The 23,661-nt window shown below is 47.0% G+C and overlaps 1 protein-coding gene across 3 annotated transcripts in view; it reads right to left on the bottom strand.

Annotated features, from left to right (window-relative positions):
* Positions 1-13,036, bottom strand: part of LOC121574884 (sodium-coupled neutral amino acid transporter 3) — an 86,948-nt gene extending 73,912 nt beyond the window's left edge. Inside the window, exon 1 of one of the 3 annotated variants that reach the window (XM_041887549.2) lies at positions 12,678-13,036. The gene's annotated coding sequence lies outside the window, so the exon portion shown is untranslated. Of the gene's footprint in view, positions 1-8,984; positions 9,308-12,677 lie in introns of those variants that run through there. The other 2 variants (XM_041887550.2, XM_041887548.2) reach the window with 2 other exon arrangements.
* Positions 13,037-23,661: the final 10,625 nt, after the last annotated feature.

Here is a 23,661-nt window from a genome sequence, read left to right as displayed (position 1 = left end):
TGGCGACGCACACCGTAGGCTTGGTGCGAGTGGCAGGAACAGGCCGGGCCGGGCTGGCGACGCGCACCGTAGGCTTGGTGCGAGTGGCAGGAACAGGCCGGGCCGGGCTGGCGACGCGCACCCCTGGCTTGGTGCGTGGAGCAGGAACAGGCCGGGCCGGGCTGGCGACGCACACCGTAGGCTTGGTGCAGTGGCAGGAACAGGCTGGGCCGGGCTGGCGACGCGCACCGTAGGCTTGGTGCGAGTGGCAGGAACAGGCCGGGCCGGGCTGGCGACGCGCACCGTAGGCTTGGTGCGAAGGGCAGGAACAGGCCGGGCCGGGCTGGCGACGCGCACCGTAGGCTTGGTGCGAGTGGCAGGAACAGGCCGGGCCGGGCTGGCGACGCGCACCGTAGGCTTGGTGCGAGTGGCAGGAACAGGCCGGGCCGGGCTGGCGACGCGCACCGTAGGCTTGGTGCGAGTGGCAGGAACAGGCCGGGCCGGCGACGCGCACCGTAGGCTTGGTGCGAGGGGCAGGGACAGGCCGGACCGTACTGGGAACACACACCACTGGCCTTAAACGGGGATCAGGAACGGGTCGGACCGGACTGGCAATACACCTCAGTACCTCTCGCCGCGCCTCTACATCTTCCTTCCCTCTTCTCACCAATGGCTCCCGTAACCTGGTGGCCTTCTGAATTCGCCCCTTATCTGCCTCCAGCAGCCCCGTCGTCCATGCCATGTGCCCCCCCCTAAAAAATGTTTGGGGTTGCCTCTCGTCCGTCCGACGACGACACTGTTGACGCCGTTGCTCCTCTCTCCGTCGCGCCTCTACCGTCTCACTCCATGGACGGCGATCCATCCCGGCCTGGATTTCCTCCCAGGTCCAGGACCCCTGCCCGTCCAATATTTGCTCCCACGTCCAGGCTGCCTGCTCCTGGACACGCTGCTTGGTCCTGGTATTGTGGGATCTTGTTTCCGTTTGGTTTGTTTCTGTGTTAACCGTAGGACTGCACGTTTCGTTTATTGTTTTGTTGTTATATTATCACTAACGATAATAAAGTTAAGTATGTTCGCAACTAACGCTGCGCATTGGTCTACTCTCTATGACGATCGTGACATCCAAAAGGGTTCTTCGGCTGTCCCCATAGGATAACCCTTTTTGGCTCCAGGTAGAACCCTTTTTGGTTCCAGGTAAGAAAGGAAAGGGTTCTATATGGAACCAAATAGGGTTCTTCAAAGGGTTCTCCTATGGGGACAGCCGAAGAACCCTTTTAGGTTCTAGATAGCACCTTTTTTTCTAAGAGTGTACATGAAATGACAGGTATGCAAAACAAAATGTCAGTGGCACTAAACTAAACAGCTGAGAATTTTAGATGAAAGAAATAAACCTTCTAAGCTGACTTCATTTTAGAGGTTAGCTGGCTACTTAGATCATAGCTCTAAGAAACAGCCTGGTAACAGTGTTAGCCCCGGGGCCACTTTGCAATTAGCCTCCAGGCCCTTCTTCTGACACTTGAGGCACAACTTCGGGTCTGAGCCCAGGTTAGGATGGCTCCACTGGCTCTGCTTACACTTGTGACTCAGCAAACTAAAGGTCTGCCTCACATGACTCTGTAACATCACACGCTCTGTCGGTCTCTGTCTGTATGAGATTGCACTGCATAAATTGCAGCGCAGTCATTGTTTGATGGCTGTTGTGTTTTAATGAACCAGAGTTCATGTACAGCAGCAGCTAGAAGGCCAGTTTCCCTGTGAGTCTCCAGTAAGGCTCTTTAGAGCTGCTTTATACCTCAGCTGTTATCTTGTTAGTTTTTCACCATGGAAGATCATAATATGATCTTATCAAAATATTATTTCAGACATGGCCGGTGACGTACTACAGTAATGTACCAACTAGGAAGATTATACAGTCATAACTATCAGCATTCCTTCCTTCATGGAAGCTATGGCACAGCTTGGCATCCTTTGGAATATGCTGGGCTGGAAACCTCAACAGTACAACTCCAGTCAAGCACCAGCAGCTATGTAGGGACCCTATAGGTGGCTGGAACAATCCATAAAAAACATAAACAAAGACAGGTGACTGTCCTGTGACTTGATACATATAAATACAGAATGTCAAATGACAAGGTCAGGTCTGAAGGGGACCCGTCCGGATAGAGAAAGGACTGGGATAAGAATAAAGTCCACTTTAACAGAGCTGGCGGCTTGGCTCAAACAGAACTATTCACAGGGCTCTTCACTTCAGACTGACAGGAGAGCACAGCTGGCTCTTTCCCATCCTGCCTAGTCCCATGACAGACCCACCAGCCACCCCTCCAATCCCATGTTGAATGCAGAGCCAGGTCAACCAATCAGCTACTCCAACCCGCCAAGCCCCTAGCTGGGGAGGTCAATGACTGGAGCCCTGCTTATCAGCCCTGTTCTCCAGCCTCATGGACCCTGCCCCCCAACCTAGATAGAGGCTGAAGTCGAAGACCATCACCCCCCAGCTACAGTGCTGGGAAGCCATGCAGGTCTAGAGTCAAAAGCCACACAAAAAAACACGTTCCCCAGCTGGCGATAAACACTGGTCGGTTTCAACTGAAACTGCTGGTCCAAATTGCAAAATACTGAAATGTCCTTTCATCAGAGTATACTGTATAGGAAATATCATTAAATGGTGATCTCAGGGGCAGTATCTAGTATCTAACCTAAGTGGAGCATTAGTATAACATTAGTGTCAATTACCACATTCATTTGGGGATATGTGCTTAATGTCCTGCATGTTACTTATTTATGGACAGAGGAACAGCCCTGTGTGCACACAGATGGTGACGCGTTTTAGGCTAGCCCAGCGGTTCGCAACCTTTTCCGTTCCGGGGACCACCAACAGGGTTGGGTGATGTCAACCTTTGTCCTATCGTGATTATGGACCCATAAAACATAGTGATATACGATTCTATCGCCCCTATTGGCCACCCCCCACTTAAAAAATATCTATATACAGTGGGGGAAAAAAGTATTTAGTCAGCCACCAATTGTGCAAGTTCTCCCACTTAAAAAGATGAGAGAGGCCTGTAATTTTCATCATAGGTACACGTCAACTATGACAGACAAAATGAGGAGAAAAAATCCAGAAAATCACATTGTAGGATTTTTAATGAATTTATTTGCAGATTCTGGTGGAAAATAAGTATTTGGTCAATAACAAAAGTTTCTCAATACTTTGTTATATACCCTTTGTTGGCAATGACACAGGTCAAACGTTTTCTGTAAGTCTTCACAAGGTTTTCATACACTGTTGCTGGTATTTTGGCCCATTCCTCCATGCAGATCTCCTCTAGAGCAGTGATGTTTTGGGGCTGTCGCTGGGCAACACGGACTTTCAACTCCCCTCCAAAGATTTTCTATGGGGTTGAGATCTGGAGACTGGCTAGGCCACTCCAGGACCTTGAAATGCTTCTTACGAAGCCACTCCTTCGTTGCCCGGGCGGTGTGTTTGGGATCATTGTCATGCTGAAAGACCCAGCCACGTTTCATCTTCAATGCCCTTGCTGATGGAAGGAGGTTTTCACTCAAAATCTCACGATACATGGCCCCATTCATTCTTTCCTTTACACGGATCAGTCGTCCTGGTCCCTTTGCAGAAAAACAGCCCCAAAGCATGATGTTTCCACCCCCATGCTTCACAGTAGGTATGGTGTTCTTTGGATGCAACTCAGCATTCGTTGTCCTCCAAACACGACGAGTTGAGTTTTTACCAAAAAGTTCTATTTTGGTTTCATCTGACCATATGACATTCTCCCAATCCTCTTCTGGATCATCCAAATGCACTCTAGCAAACTTCAGACGGGCCTGGACATGTACTGGCTTAAGCAGGGGGACACTTCTGGCACTGCAGGATTTGAGTCCCTGGCGGCGTAGTGTGTTACTGATGGTAGGCTTTGTTACTTTGGTCCCAGCTCTCTGCAGGTCATTCACTAGGTCCCCCCGTGTGGTTCTGGGATTTTTGCTCACCGTTCTTGTGATCATTTTGACCCCACGGGGTGAGATCTTGCGTGGAGCCCCAGATCGAGGGAGATTATCAGTGGTCTTGTATGTCTTCCATTTCCTAATAATTGCTCCCACAGTTGATTTCTTCAAACCAAGCTGCTTACCTATTGCAGATTCAGTCTTCCCAGCCTGGTGCAGGTCTACAATTTTGTTTCTGGTGTCCTTTGACAGCTCTTTGGTCTTGGCCATAGTGGAGTTTGGAGTGTGACTGTTTGAGGTTGTGGACAGGTGTCTTTTATACTGATAACAAGTTCAAACAGGTGCCATTAATACAGGTAACGAGTGGAGGACAGAGGAGCCTCTTAAAGAAATAGTTACAGGTCTGTGAGAGCCAGAAATCTTGCTTGTTTGTAGGTGACCAAATACTTATTTTCCACCAGAATTTGCAAATAAATTCATTAAAAATCCTACAATGTGATTTTCTGGATTTTTTTTCTCCCATTTTGTCTGTCATAGTTGACGTGTACCTATGATGAAAATTACAGGCCTCTCTCATCTTTTTAAGTGGGAGAACTTGCACAATTGGTGGCTGACTAAATACTTTTTTCCCCCACTGTAAATCCGCTAAAATGACAGTTGAGCTATAGCGCGAAATCGAGTGCAACTGGACGAATCATGACAAAAGATCATGTTGTTTAAAGCGTGGGCAAGAGGGTAAATGCAGGCCATGGTGGAGCAGCAGAACAGGTGTGTGTCTCAGTCTGTGGGGCGCACATGATGGAGCAGTGAATGTCTGATGAGAAAGGTCTGTCTTACCCTAGTGAGCTAGGTTACATCATGGGCTGGATAGAAGCAGTCTACCTTCCTCAGAACTGGATCATAACTGCTTTATTTGCCTCATAAAATAATAAGGGAAAACATGTATATTGTTTCTCATAAAGCTATGATTGAGAATAGGCTATAGACTTTAATTCTTGTTATTTTTGAAAAGCCACAACAACTTTAGGACAATACCTTTGTAGACTAGAATATTTGGGAAATAAGCTACTGTTCATAACTTCAACTTGTCCTAAAGCTTATATGATAGGCCAGTAGGAGGATTGAGGATGGGTTAATGGCCTTTTGGTTTTCAACCTCACATGGAGGGATTTTCCTGGCCCACATGGATCATTTCTTTCTTAAAGGAAAGGTTCACCCATTTTGAATGTTGTATTGTTTTTGTGCATCTCTGAGTGATGTTCTTTTGATTCCCTGAGTCATTTCATGTTTTCATGTGTATCTGAGTTATTGGTGTTCAAGCAGGCAGAAATCCGGCCGGTATGAAGTAGCACCGTGATAAAGTCGCTCTCACTACACTCATTTTGTCTGTCATAGTTGACGTGTACCTATGATGAAAATTACAGGCCTCTCTCATCTTTTTAAGTGGGAGAACTTGCACAATTGGTGGCTGACTAAATACTGTTTTTCCTCACTGTATATAACGCCCCGCCCAGCAGACTGTCGACCAGTTGCGTTCACATTGTCATGCTGTGTCACACGGTTGCTAAGCTAATCGTCACGCAATCCCTTCTTAAAGTCAGTGTATATGTTGAGCAATGGGCCTATTTTCCTCGAAAGTACATAATGTCACGATTCCAAAGCTATACTTTACTTAAGGCTACTTTGAAGAATATAAAATATATTTTGATTTGTTTAACACTTTTTGGGTTACTACATGATTCCATATGTGTTATTTTATAGTTATGATGTCTTCACTATTATTCTACAATGTAGAAAATAGTAGAAATAAAGAAAAACCCTTGAATGAGTAGGTGTGTCCAAACTTTTGACTGGTACTGTATGTGCTACCGCTGGCTTCCTAAAAGCGTCTTCACACAGCCTATACTTTCCCATTTGGTCACTTGTTGCCTCATTCAGGACAATACCATTGGATGCTTATGTTCAGTATCATGCAGATTATATACAAATTTCGTGTGAGTGTCGACTCTTATCCATTAAATGCATTGGAATTGTGGCTGCTGCGCATTCATGTCAATCGACCCATTGACTTTATCGCGTTAGATTTAGCTCTCATTTAAATCCATGATCAGTTCCCGCTTAGAAGAAAGGTGTGGATCTTTTAAAATGATATTGCTCCAACGTGATAGAGTATAGCCTATGGACGAACCAAGAAAGGTGTGGACCTTTTAAAATTGTATTGTTCTATGATATTGCTTATGGACAAACCTTTCCCTCTTTGGCTATGCATTGCCTATGTGTTTTGACCAATGATGTTTACATGCACACCAATATCCCGTTATTATTCGGTTTTTTGTGTTTGTATTTGTAATTATTATGGATCCCCATTAGTTCCTGCCAAGGCAGCAGCTACTCTTCCTGGGGTCCAGCAAAATTAAGGCAGTTATACAATTTTAAAAACATTACAATACATTTCACAACAGATTTCACAACACATTAAGTGTGTTCCCTCAGGCCACTACTCTACTACCACATATCTACAACACAAAATCCATGTGTACGTGTGTGCTTAGTACGTATGTTATCGTGTGTGTGTATGCATGCATCTGTGCCTGTCTCTCTTCACAGTCCCCTCTGTTCCATAAGGTGTATTTGTATGTTTTTTAAATCTAATTTTACTGCTAGAACGAGTTACTTGATGTGGAATAGAGTTCCATGTAGTCATGGTTCTATGTAGTACTGTGCGCCTCCCATAGTCTGTTCTGGACTTCGGGACTGTGAAGAGACCTCTGGTGGCATGTCTTGTGGGATATGCATGGGTGTCTGAGCTGTGTGCTAGTAGTTCAAACTGACAGCTCTTCAACATGTCAATACCTCTCTCAAATACAAGTCAATCTCTCCTCTACTCTATGCATATTATTAATGTGAGTTATCTGTGTACATTTAAGGGCCAGCCGTGCTGCCCTGTTCTGGGCCAATTATAATTTTCCTAAGTCCCTCTTTTCCTAAGTAATTTTCCTTGTCCAGGTGTGACAAAACTAGGGCCTGTAGGACCTGCCTTGTTGATAATGTTCTTAAGAAAGCAGAACAACGCTTTATTATGGACAGACGCATATAAACATCATATCCCGTTTACCTTATCCCATTTACTGTTGTTTTTCACAGTCTGCGCAGGCTCAGTTTCCCATTTCATGGGTGTTATGTGATGATGTTCTCATCTAATTGTCAAACCAATCACTTTAAAAAAGTAGGCTCCTGTATACCTGCGCAGTTCGATCCACCATAATAATTCCATTATCATTTATTTTGCTGATACACCGTACTGGACCGTATAGCCTACTGGCTTAAGACTACTTTCACCCCTAATTTAGATATGTTTCTGCCATATTATCATTTCTGACATTTGGTAGGCCATTTGTTTGTCAACTAGAGTTAGATACATGCAGCTTCTCTTCTGTCATAACTTGTTGCCCCAGAAGACTAAATAAAGTAGTGCTCACTAGAATAATGTCTTACATCAATAGAATGATAGCATCTAATTAACGCGGTAAAGTTGTCTGTTTCGTTTAGGGACCAGGGAGAAAACGCAATAACTCCAAAACAGTGAAAAGATTGTTCCCGTGCAAAATGTCCAAATGTCATCAGTTTAACCGGTTTTAAGGAAATGAAAACCTGAGAAACGATGAAACACGTTTCTGATAAGACTTCAGTTCGTCTTGGGTGCATATTTTATGTGGTTGAAATACTGTCTGCTTGCATAACGGTGTCAAAAGTAACACGTTACACACGCATTTTATCAAGAGATGCTGAAAGAAATAAGTAATATTTCTCCACTCCTGTTCCCGAGACAAAATTAGCCTTTTTTTGTATAATTTTACTGCAAGAAATGCATAATTCTGCAGGAGTTCATATTATATTAGGCTACATGTGAGAGGTTATAGGCCTACAGTCTGTGTCCAGATTTCAGTTACTATTCTGTTTAACCCATATGAACTTAAATGTGGAATATTATTTATAGTCATGGTTACAGGGATACTCGTGAGCAGGATATCAAAGGTGCATGTAAACAGCTTATCCTGAATAAGACCTTAAGAGGGATATGAGCTACTATCCGGAATACTCTGAGCATGTAAACGTGGTCATTGATTTATACTGTATATGCAACAAGACACTTGCTATGTAAAATGATTAGCAAACCCCCTCACTTTGTCTCATTCAGTGAGGGGGTTTCGGTCCAAACTCACATTCATAAAAATGAATCCATTCATTTAGATCCTCTCAGAGACCATGCAGGCACTGTTTTCATAATGGTTATGCTATCTGGCAATGAAACTTGAGTCACATGTGCCAACACACATGGAGTGCATAAGATATTGTGAAGGTGGCTATATCAACAGAAAATGTGTTTGTTATGTAGTCTTCAAGACACCACCCTTACGAAAAAAGATTGCAGTCAGAGTGCAGTATAGCTGCAGCATGCTGCAAATACTGCGTTCAAAATAACACAGGTTTTATTACTGCAGTAATTTTGCAGTGTAACTGCAGTTATTCTGCCATTACTGCGTCCAAAATACCACAGTCGACTGCAGTTACTGCACTTTTACTGCAGCTTCAAAACGGCTATCTTTTTTTGTAAGGGCAAGGTCTGGACGAGTAAGAAACATTGAAATTAACTGACAATTTTCTCCTTCTAAGGCACATAGTGGTGACATTTGCGCGTCACGGCATGGGCCTATTATTCTTTGTGGGGGGGAAAACAAAGTAGGGATAAGAAATAGACAAATTAAATCGTATATAGCATATGAAGGCATTGTTCACTCATGTGAATATGGAATGGTTATTTTTCTTTTTCATTGTCTTCACCAATGTGTTGTCATTACGCGTAAATTGGGTTTAATAAATGCAATAGATTTAGATTATCATGCTTCAGTTTTGAAAATGAAAAATAACTTTTTTATAAACTATGTATTAAATTATCGAACAATCAAAACATTCGACAAATTCAGTGATCAATTAATCTTGTTTCTTTCCACAAAGGCAAGCGTTTAAACAAACTGCTAAAATCTTACCAGTTGAGTCGAGTGCCACGCTGGTTTCTAATTAATTCCGCGATTAATGAGATATTTACTTTACTCTCAACACTTTCCTCTTCTTTTCTTGACTCCTCAGTCTCTTCTCCTTTTTAGCTCTAAGATAATCGCGCGAACTCAATTCTCTCTTGTAGTTTGTAGTAACATAAAACGGTCCATTGAAAGATGAACCGCATTTGTAAATGGTCTATAGCTGAGCTGTAATGCTTGCTTTAAGTTACGCCTCCTTCCGGTGCCTGCTATCCTATTCGTTCAATGTTTCTACTCTGAGCACGTGTTGGGTAATAATAGGAAACGCACGGTGGGTTTCTTTCATGTTCTTCATTTGTATTGCCTGTAAAGTACTTTAGCGAATTCGGGGGGTAGCCCCGACCGGGACTCGTCAAGCCAACACATTAACCGTTACGCCAAGACGTCCAAACGTTTTGATGAGGTCACCAGGTGTTTAGTTAAGGTTGCTACCCCATCAGAGTTGCCCATCCCTCATTTACATCATGAAATGGTAAAATATCTATGCAAAACTACCTTCGTACTCTTCATGCAAGGCACTTGTACTTGGACCTGGAAGGCACACCTAGTGGCCTACTATACCCATATTTGCCAGAGTGCCATCAGAGAGCCTAATTGATTACCATACAGTACCATACTGAGACTTGGCACCAATGTCTCTGTTGTGAGGATGCTGTGTCTCTGGAATGGGAAGTGGAGGATCAGATACCTCATGGTGAGATATGAGAGAGAACAACAAGGCTAGAGAGCCTTTAGACTGGCCAGAGGGGGAGAGGTCAATGTTTGGGCTGACAGATGAATAGTCAGACTGTGTGAGGCTTCACAAATTAATTGGTTTAATTGAATGGTTCCGCAGCAGGCTTGGTTGAATTATACTGACACACATGCACTTGTAGGTTATTTTGGTTTCCACCCCTGATGAAATCTGGTGTGTGTGCGTGTGCGTGTGTGTGTGTGTCCATGCCGTGTTGAGAATGGCTGGTAGAGGGATTACTTAGACCCCTGAGTTGTCCAGACAAAGACTTAAGGCTTTGATGTGGTGTTGATGTGCTTTTAATGTGTGATTTTATAATTAGATAAAATAATCACCACTGGGTATTCGTTTCAGAATTGTGTTAATTGGCTTGTCGTGTTTGAGCTCTATTTTACTGAGGGGGAAACTATTATGTGCAATGTAATAGCACTTCCTATTATGTGGAAATTGAAAACAGTTATTTCCTGGAGACATTGCCTGCTTGAAATAAGTGAATAATCATCCAGTACATAAAGAACTACTGGATTTTTACCAAAACATTGTCTTCCCCACTGAGTTTGTCTCCACCAAAGTCCTCAACATGTCTGAGCAGTGCATGCAGGGCCCTAGTGGCCCCATGAGAGGCCCTGCTTCTGTTTGGATAACTACGCACAGATCACTACGCCACACAGACACACAGACCACTACGCCACACAGACACACAGATCACTACGCCACACAGACACACAGACACACAGACCACTACGCCACACAGACACACAGACCACTACGCCACACAGACACACAGACCACTACGCCACACAGACACACAGACCACTACGCCACACAGACACACAGACCACTACGCCACACAGACCACTACACCACACAGACACACAGACACACAGATCACTACGCCACACAGACACACAGACCACTACGCCACACAGACACACAGACACACAGATCACTACGCCACACAGACACACAGACACACAGATCACTACGCCACACAGACACACAGACCACTACGCCACACAGACACACAGATCACTACGCCACACAGACACACAGATCACTACGCCACACAGACACACAGATCACTACGCCACACAGACACACAGATCACTACGCCACACAGACACACAGACCACTACGCCACACAGACACACAGATCACTACGCCACACAGACACACAGATCACTACGCCACACAGACACACAGATCACTACGCCACACAGACACACAGACACACAGACCACTACGCCACACAGACACACAGATCACTACGCCACACAGACACACAGACCACTACGCCACACAGACACACAGACCACTACGCCACACAGACACACAGATCACTACGCCACACAGACACACAGCTCTAACAGGTACAGAAACTCTACAGGTAGATCTGGGAAATATCAGGGAGTGGGTTTTTAACACTAAGAAAACCAAGGTTATTTTGGTCTGTTCCACCAGGAAAAGGCCAACACAGCATGGGATACAATTAAGTATGGCGAAGTACAAATTGAGGAAGTGTCAGAAACCAAACTACTAGGGGTGCAGCTAGACAACTGCTTATCATGGTCGCCTCAAATAACTCATCTATGTAAAAAAATATATATATACAACTGCATGCATGATCAGAAGGATAGCTAAATATTTACCGGGAAAGATTCTTAAGCAAACAACTCAAGCATTAATTGGGAGTCAGGTGAATTACTGTTCTGTGGTCTGGGGAAATGCATCAGCAAGTGAAATTAGGAGGCTGCAGATTGCACAGAGCAAAGCAGCAAGGATTGTTTTAAGGTGGAGATATGATTCTTCTGTTGTAGTCATGCACAATGATCTTGGTTGGTCATCAATTAACAAGATAATTGAAAAAAACATAACGGCTAAACTCCATTCACAACAGTATTCAGTTGGTAAGAGACAGACATTCAGTAAATACTAGGAATAGATTGTCCACCATCTACAGTTGAAGTCGGATGTTTACATACACCTTAGTCAAATACATTTAAACCTAACATATCATATGTTTAGAAAATTCGTAACATATTGTACGTTTTGCAAATAATACCAATTGTAATTAGTAACATATCATACAAAATGGTGTTTTGCAGATTTACGTACATAATAATACAAAATACCCTGAGACCAGGTTGCAGCTGATAAGGTCATTTAGGGTGGCTCATGTTCACTACCTTTAATGATCTGCCCGCCCCGTCCGACCACCCCCTCGTCCTAACACCCCCTCGTCGTCGTCAGTGAGGCTGGTCACCACGAAGACAGACTTTTTATGATGCGAGGCCCTTGGGGCCCAGCCGCCCAGATTAGGTCAGATTTAGGGGCTGGCACTAAAGGAGCTTTACAGGCAGCTGTGTCAGTCCACAACAACAACAGCATCAACAGCACTTTGACATTCACAACCAGCTTAGAGTTATACCCCAGACCTTTCTGGGAGAAATTATGAAAAACAAAGCAGTTTAATATCCAAGATTGTTTTCCCTGCAGTCAAGCCAACTGTGCTTCAGGAAAGGTGTGAGAATACTATTAAAATATCTGAATTTAATATGATCAGAGCCAATATGGTCCTATATATGACAAGAAAAGGAAACAGCAAAGAAATCCTGTGAATTTTAGCAAATTTTTCAAACCCTCACTTGGGGACAATTGGTTAGATCAAGCATTTTCTCCTCTCAACATGGAACCATCCAACAACTGAAATGGATTACTTACATATAATGGATGACAGCAATACACTGACTGTGTACAGTAGGCTTATGCTATTGGTTTGACCTCCATTGTAAAGGGGTCAGCTGTGTGTCAAAAGTATATGTTCTAGTACAGGTTCTTTAAACTCATTCCAATTCCAAAGAGAATGACTTACAATTGATGAACTGTTCTCTGTTCTGCTGTTTACTTACCTTGACTACTTTGCAGATTCTGCGTCGCTTATGGCGTTGCAATGCTCCGGATGATGGCAAACCATAGCTCTCTGTTGTTCATGACAGCTGGTAGGTCCTCTGTTCTGAGAGCAGTGTATCGGCAAATGTTGTCGATTTAGGATTCAAGTGGTCTTCCAGGAGGTCTTGAGGCCCATGACAGGGAATCCACAGCATGAAACTGGTGGAAACTAGCTCAGCATCCCAGAAACAGTGATTCAACAGTGATCACAGATTCAAGACAGTAAAACATTAGCAATTAAGAGCACATTTAAGATTTTGTAAAAGATTATTCATATTAAATTGAATTGTAACTTTAAATTGAGTATTGGTAAGGAATATCTATCTCACTTCTGTGCTGTTGCGTATTACACCAATGGTGAATAAATATTCCACTCTTTACACAGAGTGGAAGATAACGTAATTGAATCGATTCAACCATTATATTTAGTTCCTGTGAAGAGTCATTTAGTTTTTTCAGCCAATGTACGTAGACGTGGATTGTGCACACAATTGTACGGTAAGTCCCTCTCCCTACGTCATCCTACATTGTGAAACTGTTCTTTCATCTCATAATGACTGGTTTTATTTGCTCACTACATCATGTTTGTTCTGTACCTGGAAGGCTGAACTGAAGAACACTGTAGACGCATAACTAACTGGGTCAGCTAGGTACCATGGTTTCACCAATGATGACCACATGAACTTCTGGCCACTGTCTCATCCTGACTATTGTAAACAAGATGAAAGTGTTGAAAATGACTCTGTTAAAGGAATGTGGCACCTGAATCTCATTATGTCCCACAATGTCACACAGACGCGAGGCATTTCCTGTCGATACCAGCCAATCCCAGCCATTCACAGGTTTCCAACCCAAGGCCACCCCACCCCCCAGGACGCCTCGCTCCCCCAGAGTAAAACAATCTTATCACGTTCTCCTCATGTGTTACTTTATTCACAAATCAGTCTACCGGTAGCCTATGTGAAATGTGCCGGAATCCTATGTGAAATGTATTTTCAGACATGATTTTTGTAAATCTTTGTTGGTTTTATGCTGTCTGTAAGTCCCCATCAATTAATGTAACCTATGTTGTAGCTAGTAGATACTGCCAGACAAGCAGTAAAAAAGAGCACTACTGCTTAGACTGTCTGTCTGCCGTACTGCTATTTGAGATGATGTAATCTTCATATACATTGAGTGTACTAAACATTAGGAACACCATCCTAAAATTGAGTTGCACCCCCTTTTGCCCTCAGAACAGCCTCAAAAGAAACCAAGATTGAATTCTTTGGCCTGAATGCCAAGCGTCACGTCTGGAGGAAACCTGGCACCATCCCTATGGTGAAGCATGGTGGTGGTAGCATCATGCTGTGGGGATGTTTTTCAGCAGCAGGGACTGGGAGACTAGTCAGGATCGAGGGAAAGATGAACGGAACAAAGAACAGAGAGAACCTTAATGAAAATATGCTCCAGAGCGCTCAGGACCTCCGACTGGGGCAAAGGTTCACCTTCCAACAGGACAACGACCCTAAGCACACAGCCAAGACAACGCAGGAGTGGCTTCGGGACAAGTCTCTGAATGTTCTTGAGTGGCACAGTCTGAGCCTGGACTTGAACCTGATCGAACATCTCTGGAAAGACCTGAAAATAGCTGTGCAGCGACGCTCCCCATCCAACCTGACAGAGACTGAGAGGATCTGCAGAGAAGAATGGGAGAAACCAGTTTTTGCTTTCTCATTATGGGGTTTTGTGTGTAGCTTGATGAATAAGGCTGTAACGTAACAAAATGTGGAAAAAGTCAAGGGGTCTGAATACTTTCCGAATGCACAGTATGCTTGATGTAATGTCCATAGATATGCTGCCATATCGTAGCCTGAAAAGCTGAAAAAAGAACACTACTACTTTGACTGCCTGTCTGCCTTATGTTTGCAATTATGTCATCTAAATTGGCTACAACATGTTGATCATGTCGTTTGTAGTACAGTTTGTACAACATGTTGAGCATGTTGTTTATAGTTTCAGCAGACAAAGTTTGTACAACATGCATGTCACCGTAAAGTAGAGCACAAGGTACGGTTGTTTAGCTATCGGGAAGAGGCATCCAGAGAATCCAGTCACACAGCCACTCTGAAATAAGGTCAACATTGAGACAGCTTCCAACAGTATTTTAGAAGTGATTTAACAACCAACAATTGTTCGCCTTTCTTTCATTCCAATAACTATTGGCCACTGGCTGGAATGGACAGTGTCTAATTGTCACGATCGTTGGAGGAAGTGGACCAATGCGCAGCGTGATGAGTGAACATACTTTTATTTGATTCACCACACGAAACAAAACAACAAAACGATACGTGAAGTCCTAGGTAACAGACACAAACCATACACGGAACAAGATCCCACAAAACACTGTGGAAAACAGGCTGCCTAAGTATGGTTCCCAATCAGAGACAACAAGCAACAGCTGACACTCGTTGCCTCTGATTGAGAACCACCCCGGCCAACACAGAAACACATGAGCTAGATAAAGAACCTAGAACACAAATACATAGAAACTACACACCCTGGCTCAACATAACAGAGTCCCAGAGCCAGGGCGTGACAGTACCCCCCCTATGGTGCGCGTCGCCAGGCCGGGCCGGGCTGGCGACGCGCACCATAGGCTTGGTGTGAGGGACAGGAACAGGCCGGACCGCACTGGGAACACACACCACTGGCCTTACCCGGGGATCAGGAACGGGCCGGACCGGACTTGCAACACACCTCAGTACCTCTCGCCGTGCCTCTACATTTTCCTTCCCTCTACTCGCCAATGGCTCCCGTAACCCGGTGGCCTTCTCTCCTCGTCCACTAACTCGCCTCTTATCTGCCTCCAGCAGCCCCGTCGTCCACGGTGTGAGCCCCCCAAAAAAATTGTTTTGGGTTTGTCTCTCCCCCGTGGATATGGCCTCCATGGTTCTCGCCAGACTCTCCATCCTCTGCTCCCAAGTCCAACCTCTCTCCTCCTCACGCGGCTTGACCCAGTCGAGGTGGATATCCGCTAGAGTTACCTCTGGCGTTGGCTCCTGGACACGCTGCTTGACCCAGTCGAGGTGGATATCCGCTAGAGTTACCTCTGGCGTTGGCTCCTGGACACGCTGCTTGGTCCAGTTTTGGTGGGATCTTCTGTCACGATCATTGGAGGAAGTGGACCAATGCGCAGCGTGATGAGTGAACATACTTTTATTTGATTCACCACACGAAACAAAACAACAAAACGATACGTGAAGTCCTAGGTAACAGACACAAACCATACACAGAACAAGATCCCACAAAACACTGTGGAAAAAAGGCTGCCTAAGTATGGTTCCCAATCAGAGACAACAAGCAACAGCTGACACTCGTTGCCTCTGATTGAGAACCACCCCGGCCAACACAGAAACACATGAGCTAGATAAAAAACCTAGAACACAAATACATAGAAACTACACACCCTGGCTCAACATAACAGAGTCCCAGAGCCAGGGCGTGACACTAATCCACTGGGTCACTCTGATTTACAGGGTAAATTCTGTAACAAATAATCAAATAAACAGTTTGTGAAGAAATCAAGTACAAGAAATAACTTACATAGTATTTAACTGTTTGGATCTTACTATGTTGTTTTTGTCAGCAATGTAAATGGACTGATTGAGGTAATAATTTAAAGTGTTACCTTGATTGAATTTGACAGTTGACTTCTTGACTTGCCGCCAGATTAAATGTGTCTCAGACTCCAATGTAAGTATTTAATGTGTAACCATGCGGCATCCCCGTGGTTATGTCTTAATTGAGACTTGACAAATCATCCTGCATGCTTTAATCGTAGTAATATGAGTAATGACTTATTTACAGTCTCTCTGTGTACCCTTTGACCTCCCTGCTGCCACATACAGAATGCCAACAGACAGGATTTGGGGGAAATTCTGTGTCCTCACCTGAAGTTCACATAGAACATATGCTTTGTTAGTTAAGGGATTTATCTGAAAACACTACTTATAGGAAAAGGGAGATTCAAACCCCCCAAATAAAGGGACGTAAATGTCTCAGAGTAGAGATGGAACCCAACCCAGTCTTTAATTAACCCAGTCTTAATTTCTCTGAGAGTGTCGGACTGGATGATATTATAATTGTAAGCTCATATTTACAAGCCAGAACATGAAATTGACTTGTATTGTTAATGATTGTGAAAATGTGTCCAGACTTGGGATTTACCATTTGTACAATAAACAGTTAATAATAGAAAATTCACTGATGGCTGTTCACTAAGTTAACTGGCTTTGGGTTCACCTCTGTCATCTCTGGGCACGTTCCAGGAGATATCTTACATTGTGATATCAGGAGTACAGGACACAATGTAGAAGAAACGAGAGACATCTGAAAGCTATGGGATGTGCATTGTAGCAACCAATCTATTCTCCACTCTGGTTCTATCTAGATCCTAAGGAAAACAGACGCACCCCTCATCCTACCCGACATGGATCCTCGTCCCCTGTGCAAACCAACACGGTGAACAGAGAGGCTCTTTGTCTAGCCATCCCCAGGACGCTCCTATCTGCTGTTCTCTCAGATGGGCCATGACACCCTGGCCAGGTCCTGCTGCTTCAAACCTGGACTAGAGTTTTACCAGAGCCAATGCCTTTTCAATCTCACTCTGTTTGTTTGAAGAAAAAGGCAGTGTAGAGTACCTTTAACTACGGGGAAAGGATGAAAGGCATTCTCCTATGGCTCACCTTCCACTTGTAATATTTCCAGGAATTGGGAATGTGGAGGGAGATGATAACAGACCACTGATTTTACAGAGATCAGTCAAACGCCGGGGTGGGCTGAGAAGCAAGTCAGAACATTTGTGCCTGTGATGCAGTAATAACAGAAGGATATCTGCAGGCCATCGGGACTTCCAAGACCACCCATGTGTGAAGATGGTGTTTATGGTCACTAGATTGTCATGTGTGAAGAGTCATCCTGGGAAAATGTCATTCACTAACCGTCCAAGATTTAAAGCTAGAGCCCTTAATTGAAGCAATAACAAAGCAGTGACCCGGCCTCTATTTTGGTAAAAAGCTGAGGGATGGGGCTGGAGAACTCGTACCACTCTCAAATTCATAGACAGAGCTATGGATGCTGTCACGCTCTGGCTCCGGGACTTTGTGTGTTGAGCCAGGGTGTGTTCGTTTCGTGGTGTTTTGTTTGGTTGGGTGGTTCTATGTGTGGTATTTCTTTGTTTGGTTGAGTGACTCCCAATCAGAGGTAACGAGTGTCAGCTGTTGGCTCGTTGTCTCTGATTGGGAGCCATATTTATACGGTCTGTTTTCACCTTGTGTTTGTGGGTTTTTGTTCCAGGTTCAGTATTTGTCACTGTTGGACTTCACTATCGTCTTTTGTTTTGTAGTTACGTGCTTTCTTAATTAAAGTCATCATGTTCACTCAACGCGCTGCGTATTGGTCTGCTCCCTTTATAGACGGTCGTGACAGAAAAACCCACCATAAAAGGACCAAGCAGCGTGTCCAGGAGCAAAGAGACTGGACATGGGAGGAGGCGCCTGGTAAGGAGATCGAGAGGCTGGCGATGGCCCAGGTGGGCAAATCGTGGTCCTGGGAGGACATGCTCGGGGGCAAGGGACCTTGGGGGAAGATCAAGGCCCTGGCGAGAGAGGAGCAACGGCGTCAGCAGGGTCATCGTTGGAAGGACGAGAGGCAACCCCAAAAAGTTTTTTGGGGGGCACATGGCTTACGGCTGGGCAGCAGGAGGCTGCCACAGGGAGACGTGGAGAGACGGCTATCGGATTACGGGAGCCATTGGCGAGTAGAGGAAGGGAAGTTGTTGCGGCACGGCGTGAGAGACTGATGTGTGTTACCAGTCCGGTCCGGCCCGTTCCTGATCCCCAGTTAAAGCCAGTGGTGTGTGTTCCCAGTACGGACCGGCCTGTTCCTACTCCACGCATCAAGCCCACGGTGTGCGTCGCCAGTCCAGCCCGGCCTGTTCCTGCTCCACGCACAGAACCTACGGTGTGCGTCGCCAGCCCAGCCCGGCCTGTTCCTGCTCCACGCACAGAACCTACGGTGTGCGTCGCCAGCCCAGCCCGGCCTGTTCCTGCTCCACGCACAGAACCTACGGTGTGCGTCGCCAGCCCAGCCCGGCCTGTTCCTGCTCCACGCACAGAACCTACGGTGTGCGTCGCCAGCCCAGCCCGGCCTGTTCCTGCTCCACGCACAGAACCTACGGTGTGCGTCGCCAGCCCAGCCCGGCCTGTTCCTGCTTCTCGCACCAAACCTACGGTGCGCGTCGCCAGCCCGGTCCGGCCTGTTCCTGCCACCCGCACCAAGTCTACGGTGCGCGTCGCCAGCCCGACCCGGCCTGTTCCTGCCACTCGCACCAAACCGGACGGTGCGCGCCGCCAGCCCGGTCCGGCCTGTTCCTGCCACCCGCACCAAGTCTACGGTGCGCGTCGCCAGCCCGACCCGGCCTGTTCCTGCCACTGCACCAAACCTACGGTGCGCGTCGCCAGCCCGGTCCGGCCTGTTCCTTCTCCCCGCACTAGCCCTGAGATGCGTGTCCTCAGCCCGGGACCACCAGTTCCGGCACCACGCACTAGGCCTTATGTGCGTTCCCAGGGTCCAGCATGCCCTGTTGCTTCTCCCCGCACTAGCCCTGAGATGCGTGTCCTCAGCCCGGTACCTCCAGTTCCGGCACCACGCACCAGGCCTACGGTGCGCCTCAGACGGCCAGAGTCTGCCGTCTGCCCAACGGCGCCTGAACTGCCCGTCTGCCCAACGCCGTCTGAACTGTCCGTCTGCCAAGCGCTGCATGAGCCGCCCGTCTGCCAGGAGCCAGAGCCTTCCGCCAGACAGGATCAGCCAGAGCCTTCCGCCAGACAGGATCAGCCAGAGCCTTCCGCCAGACAGGATCAGCCAGAGCCGTCCGCCAGACAGGATCAGCCAGAGCCTTCCGCCAGACAGGATCAGCCAGAGCCTTCCGCCAGACATGAGCAGCCAGATCCGTCAGCCAGCCACGAGCAGCCAGATCCGTCCAGCCAGCCATGAGCAGCCAGATCCGTCGGCCAGCCACGAGCAGCCAGATCCGTCGGCCAGCCATGAGCAGCCAGATCCGTCAGCCAGCCATGAGCAGCCAGATCCGTCAGCCAGCCATGAGCAGCCAGATCCTTCAGCCAGCCATGAGCCGTCCAGCCAGGATCCGCCAGAGCCGTCCAGCCAGGATCCGCCAGAGCCAGCCAGCCAGGATCCGCCATTGAGTCCGGTGCTGTCCCTTAGTCCGGTGCTGCCCCTTAGTCCGGTGCTGCCCTTTAGTCCGGTGCCGCCCCTTAATCCAGTGGGGTTTAGTTGGGGGGTGGTCATGTGGAGGAGGCTACGGAAGCGGGTAGTGACTATGGTGGGGTGGGGACCACGACCAGAGCCAGAACCACCGCCGAAGAGGTATGCCCACCCAGCCCTCCCTTGTTTAACCTTATTGAGGCGCGGTCGCAGTCCGCGCCTTTAGGGGGGGGTACTGTCACGCTCTGGCTCCGGGACTTTGTGTGTTGAGCCAGGGTGTGTTCGTTTCGTGGTGTTTTGTTTGGTTGGGTGGTTCTATGTGTGGTATTTCTTTGTTTGGTTGAGTGACTCCCAATCAGAGGTAACGAGTGTCAGCTGTTGGCTCGTTGTCTCTGATTGGGAGCCATATTTATACGGTCTGTTTTCACCTTGTGTTTGTGGGTTTTTGTTCCAGGTTCAGTATTTGTCACTGTTGGACTTCAATATCGTCTTTTGTTTTGTAGTTACGTGCTTTCTTAATTAAAGTCATCATGTTCACTCAACGCGCTGCGTATTGGTCTGCTCCCTTTATAGACGGTCGTGACAGATGCAAGGACTGACCATCCATGATATCAAATGTATAGTTTTGACCACGTTTTGATGCTATAACTACAGTGTTCATTACATTGTTAACTAACATTGGAGCAAAACAAGCTTATATTTTGGGTTCTGATAGGGTACGGCAGTTGAACTAAACTCATGAGGCATTTATACGTTATATCCTTCAAGAATCAATGGGTATATATCATTCATTTATAAGTCCAAAAATGGGCGTAGCAACTCCTTTTCTGTCCAGCTGTCTGTTTTCTTCTGATACCTCTGTCTCCCCATCTAACACACAAACACAGACCTTGATCTCAGAAACCCACAGAGCAATGATCTCTTTCAACGTTCGCTTCAAAAGAAACAGAAGAGCAAAGTCAACAGAAGTTCTCAACTTCCAACTCAACTAACAAACAAGAGGCTCCCCAAACATGAACCGTGTCACATGATCACGCGTCCCAAGGTTTGACCAAATAAAAAGTGTTTACAAAAGTTTCAAAAGTTAACTGTTTCCAATAATCGCTTTTTATTCACATTCAGTAAGCAACAGTTCTGTCACAGAGCTGTGTATGTTTAGAGTTTGGTCAGATGCCTTCAATTCAATTGGTTAGTGTACAAACTAATTGTTTGGTATTCTGCTAATATCAACTCTTTCTTTTCATGCTTTTATTGAAGCGATTGATTATTGATTGGTTAACAATGATATGGTCCAGGTGAGGACCATACTGAGAGGATATTTAAGCCCTGTTATTCTTCTGGCAGGGAGACAGAGGACAGGTCCCTACTGTCACGGTTTCGGCCGAGACTGCTCCTCCTCCTGGTTCGGGCAGGCTTCGGCGTTCGCCGTCCCCGGAGTACTAGCTGCTACCGTTGAATGTTTCGTGGTGTGATTGCTTTGGTCTGTCTTGTACACCTGCGTCTGTTTGTGTTCTGATTACGTGTCCTATAAGTTCCCTGTTTTGTATTGGTTAGATTGTGTGTTGTTGTCTGCCTATATTTCGGAGCTGCGTGTTGACGCTCTGTTTGTTTGTTCAGTGTTTACGCATGGTTTACGTATTCACTCGCCTCTGGTTGTTTCGAGGTCGTGTATTGTATTTTTTGCACTTTTGACTAGTAAAGTCTGTTGGACGAAGCCTCTGTGTCCTGCGCCTGACTCCTCCATGACACAGAGGAGAGGGCCATTGAGCCTACTTCCATACTGCCGGAGTCTTGTCTGGTGGCTCCGGTGGTATGGGAGGTCGATGCGGAAATCGAGCGGGCACTGCGTACCGACCCTACTCCCCCCGAGTGTCCTGTGGGGCGGACGTACGTTCCGCTCGAGGTTCGTGATCGTCTTATTTATTGGGCTCATACATCACCCTCCTCTGGACATCCAGGTATTGGCCGGACAGTGCACTGCCTTAGCGTGAAATACTGGTGGCCAACGTTAGCTAAGGATGTGAGGGTTTATGTCTCCTCCTGCTCGGTGTGCGCCCAGTGTATGGCGCCTAGACATTTGCCCAGGGGTAAGTTACATCCCCTGCCCGTTCCACAACGACCATGGTCCCACCTCTCGGTGGATTTTGTAACCGACCTACCCCCTTCCCAGGGGAATACCACCATTTTGGTCGTTGTGGATCGGTTCTCCAAGGCCTGTCGTCTCCTCCCAATGCCGGGTCTCCCTACTGCCCTACAGACCGCCGAGGCCCTATTTACCCACGTGTTCCGGCACTATGGGGTCCCCGAGGATATTGTGTCTGACCGAGGTCCCCAGTTCACCTCCAGAGTCTGGGGGGGCGTTCATGAAACGCTTGGGGGTCTCGGTGAGCCTTACCTCGGGGTACCACCCAGAGAGCAATGGGCAGGTTGAACGAGTCAACCAGGATGTGGGTAGGTTTCTGAGGTCCTATTGCCGGGACCGGCCGGAGGAGTGGTCTAGGTATATCCCCTGGGCAGAGATGGCCCAGAACTCTCTCCGCCACTCCTCCACCAATTTAACACCTTTCCAGTGTGTTTTAGGGTATCAGCCGGTCCTGGCACTGTGGCACGAGAGCCAGATCGAGGCCCCTGCGGTGGACGAGTGGATTCGGCGCTCGGAGGAGACGTGGGACGCTGCCCATGTCCATCTGCAGCGGGCCATTCGTCAACAAAAGGCGAGCGCCGATCGCCACCGCAGTGAGGGACCGGTGTACGCACCGGGAGATCGAGTCTGGCTCTCGACTCGAAATCTGCCCCTCCGCCTGCCCTGCCGGAAGCTGGGTCGGCTGTTTGTGGGGCCCTTTAAAGTCCTGAGAAGATTGAACGAGGTGTGTTACAGGTTACAACTGCCTATTGAGTACAATAATATTAACCCCTCGTTCCATGTGTCTCTTCTCAGGCCGGTGGTAGCTGGCCCACTCCAAGAAGATGAGATAGGAGAGACCCCTCCGCCCCCTTTGGACATCGAGGGGGCCCCGGCGTACAGGGTCCGGACCATCTTGGACTCGAGGCGCCGGATGAGTGGTCTCCAGTATCTCGTGGAGTGGGAGGGGTACGGTCCGGAGGAACGGTGCTGGGTGCCTAGGGAGGGACATCCTAGATCCATCCCTCCTGACTGAGTTCCACCGTGGGCATCCCACGCGCCCAGGTCCGCGTCCTCCTGGCCGTCCCCGAGGCCGGGTCGGCGCACGGCTGGAGCCGCACGTCAAGGGGGGTACTGTCACGGTTTCGGCCGAGACTGCTCCTCCTCCTGGTTCGGGCAGGCTTCGGCGTTCGCCGTCCCCGGAGTACTAGCTGCCACCGTTGAATGTTTTGTGGTGTGATTGCTTTGGTCTGTCTTGTACACCTGTGTCTGTTTGTGTTCTGATTACGTGTCCTATAAGTTCCCTGTTTTGTATTGGTTAGATTGTGTGTTGTTGTCTGCCTGTATTTCGGAGCTGCGTGTTGACGCTCTGTTTGTTTGTTCAGTGTTTACGCATGGTTTACGTATTCACTCGCCTCTGGTTGTTTCGAGGTCGTGTATTGTATTTTTTGCACTTTTGACTAGTAAAGTCTGTTGGACGAAGCCTCTGTGTCCTGCGCCTGACTCCTCCACCACATCCACATCGGTTCTTCTGACACCTACATGCCTCCTCTACA

This window comes from Coregonus clupeaformis, chromosome 10, assembly GCF_020615455.1.
Source record: "Coregonus clupeaformis isolate EN_2021a chromosome 10, ASM2061545v1, whole genome shotgun sequence".
Taxonomy (NCBI): Eukaryota; Metazoa; Chordata; class Actinopteri; order Salmoniformes; family Salmonidae; genus Coregonus; species Coregonus clupeaformis.
This window is presented reverse-complemented; position numbering and strand designations above follow the sequence as displayed.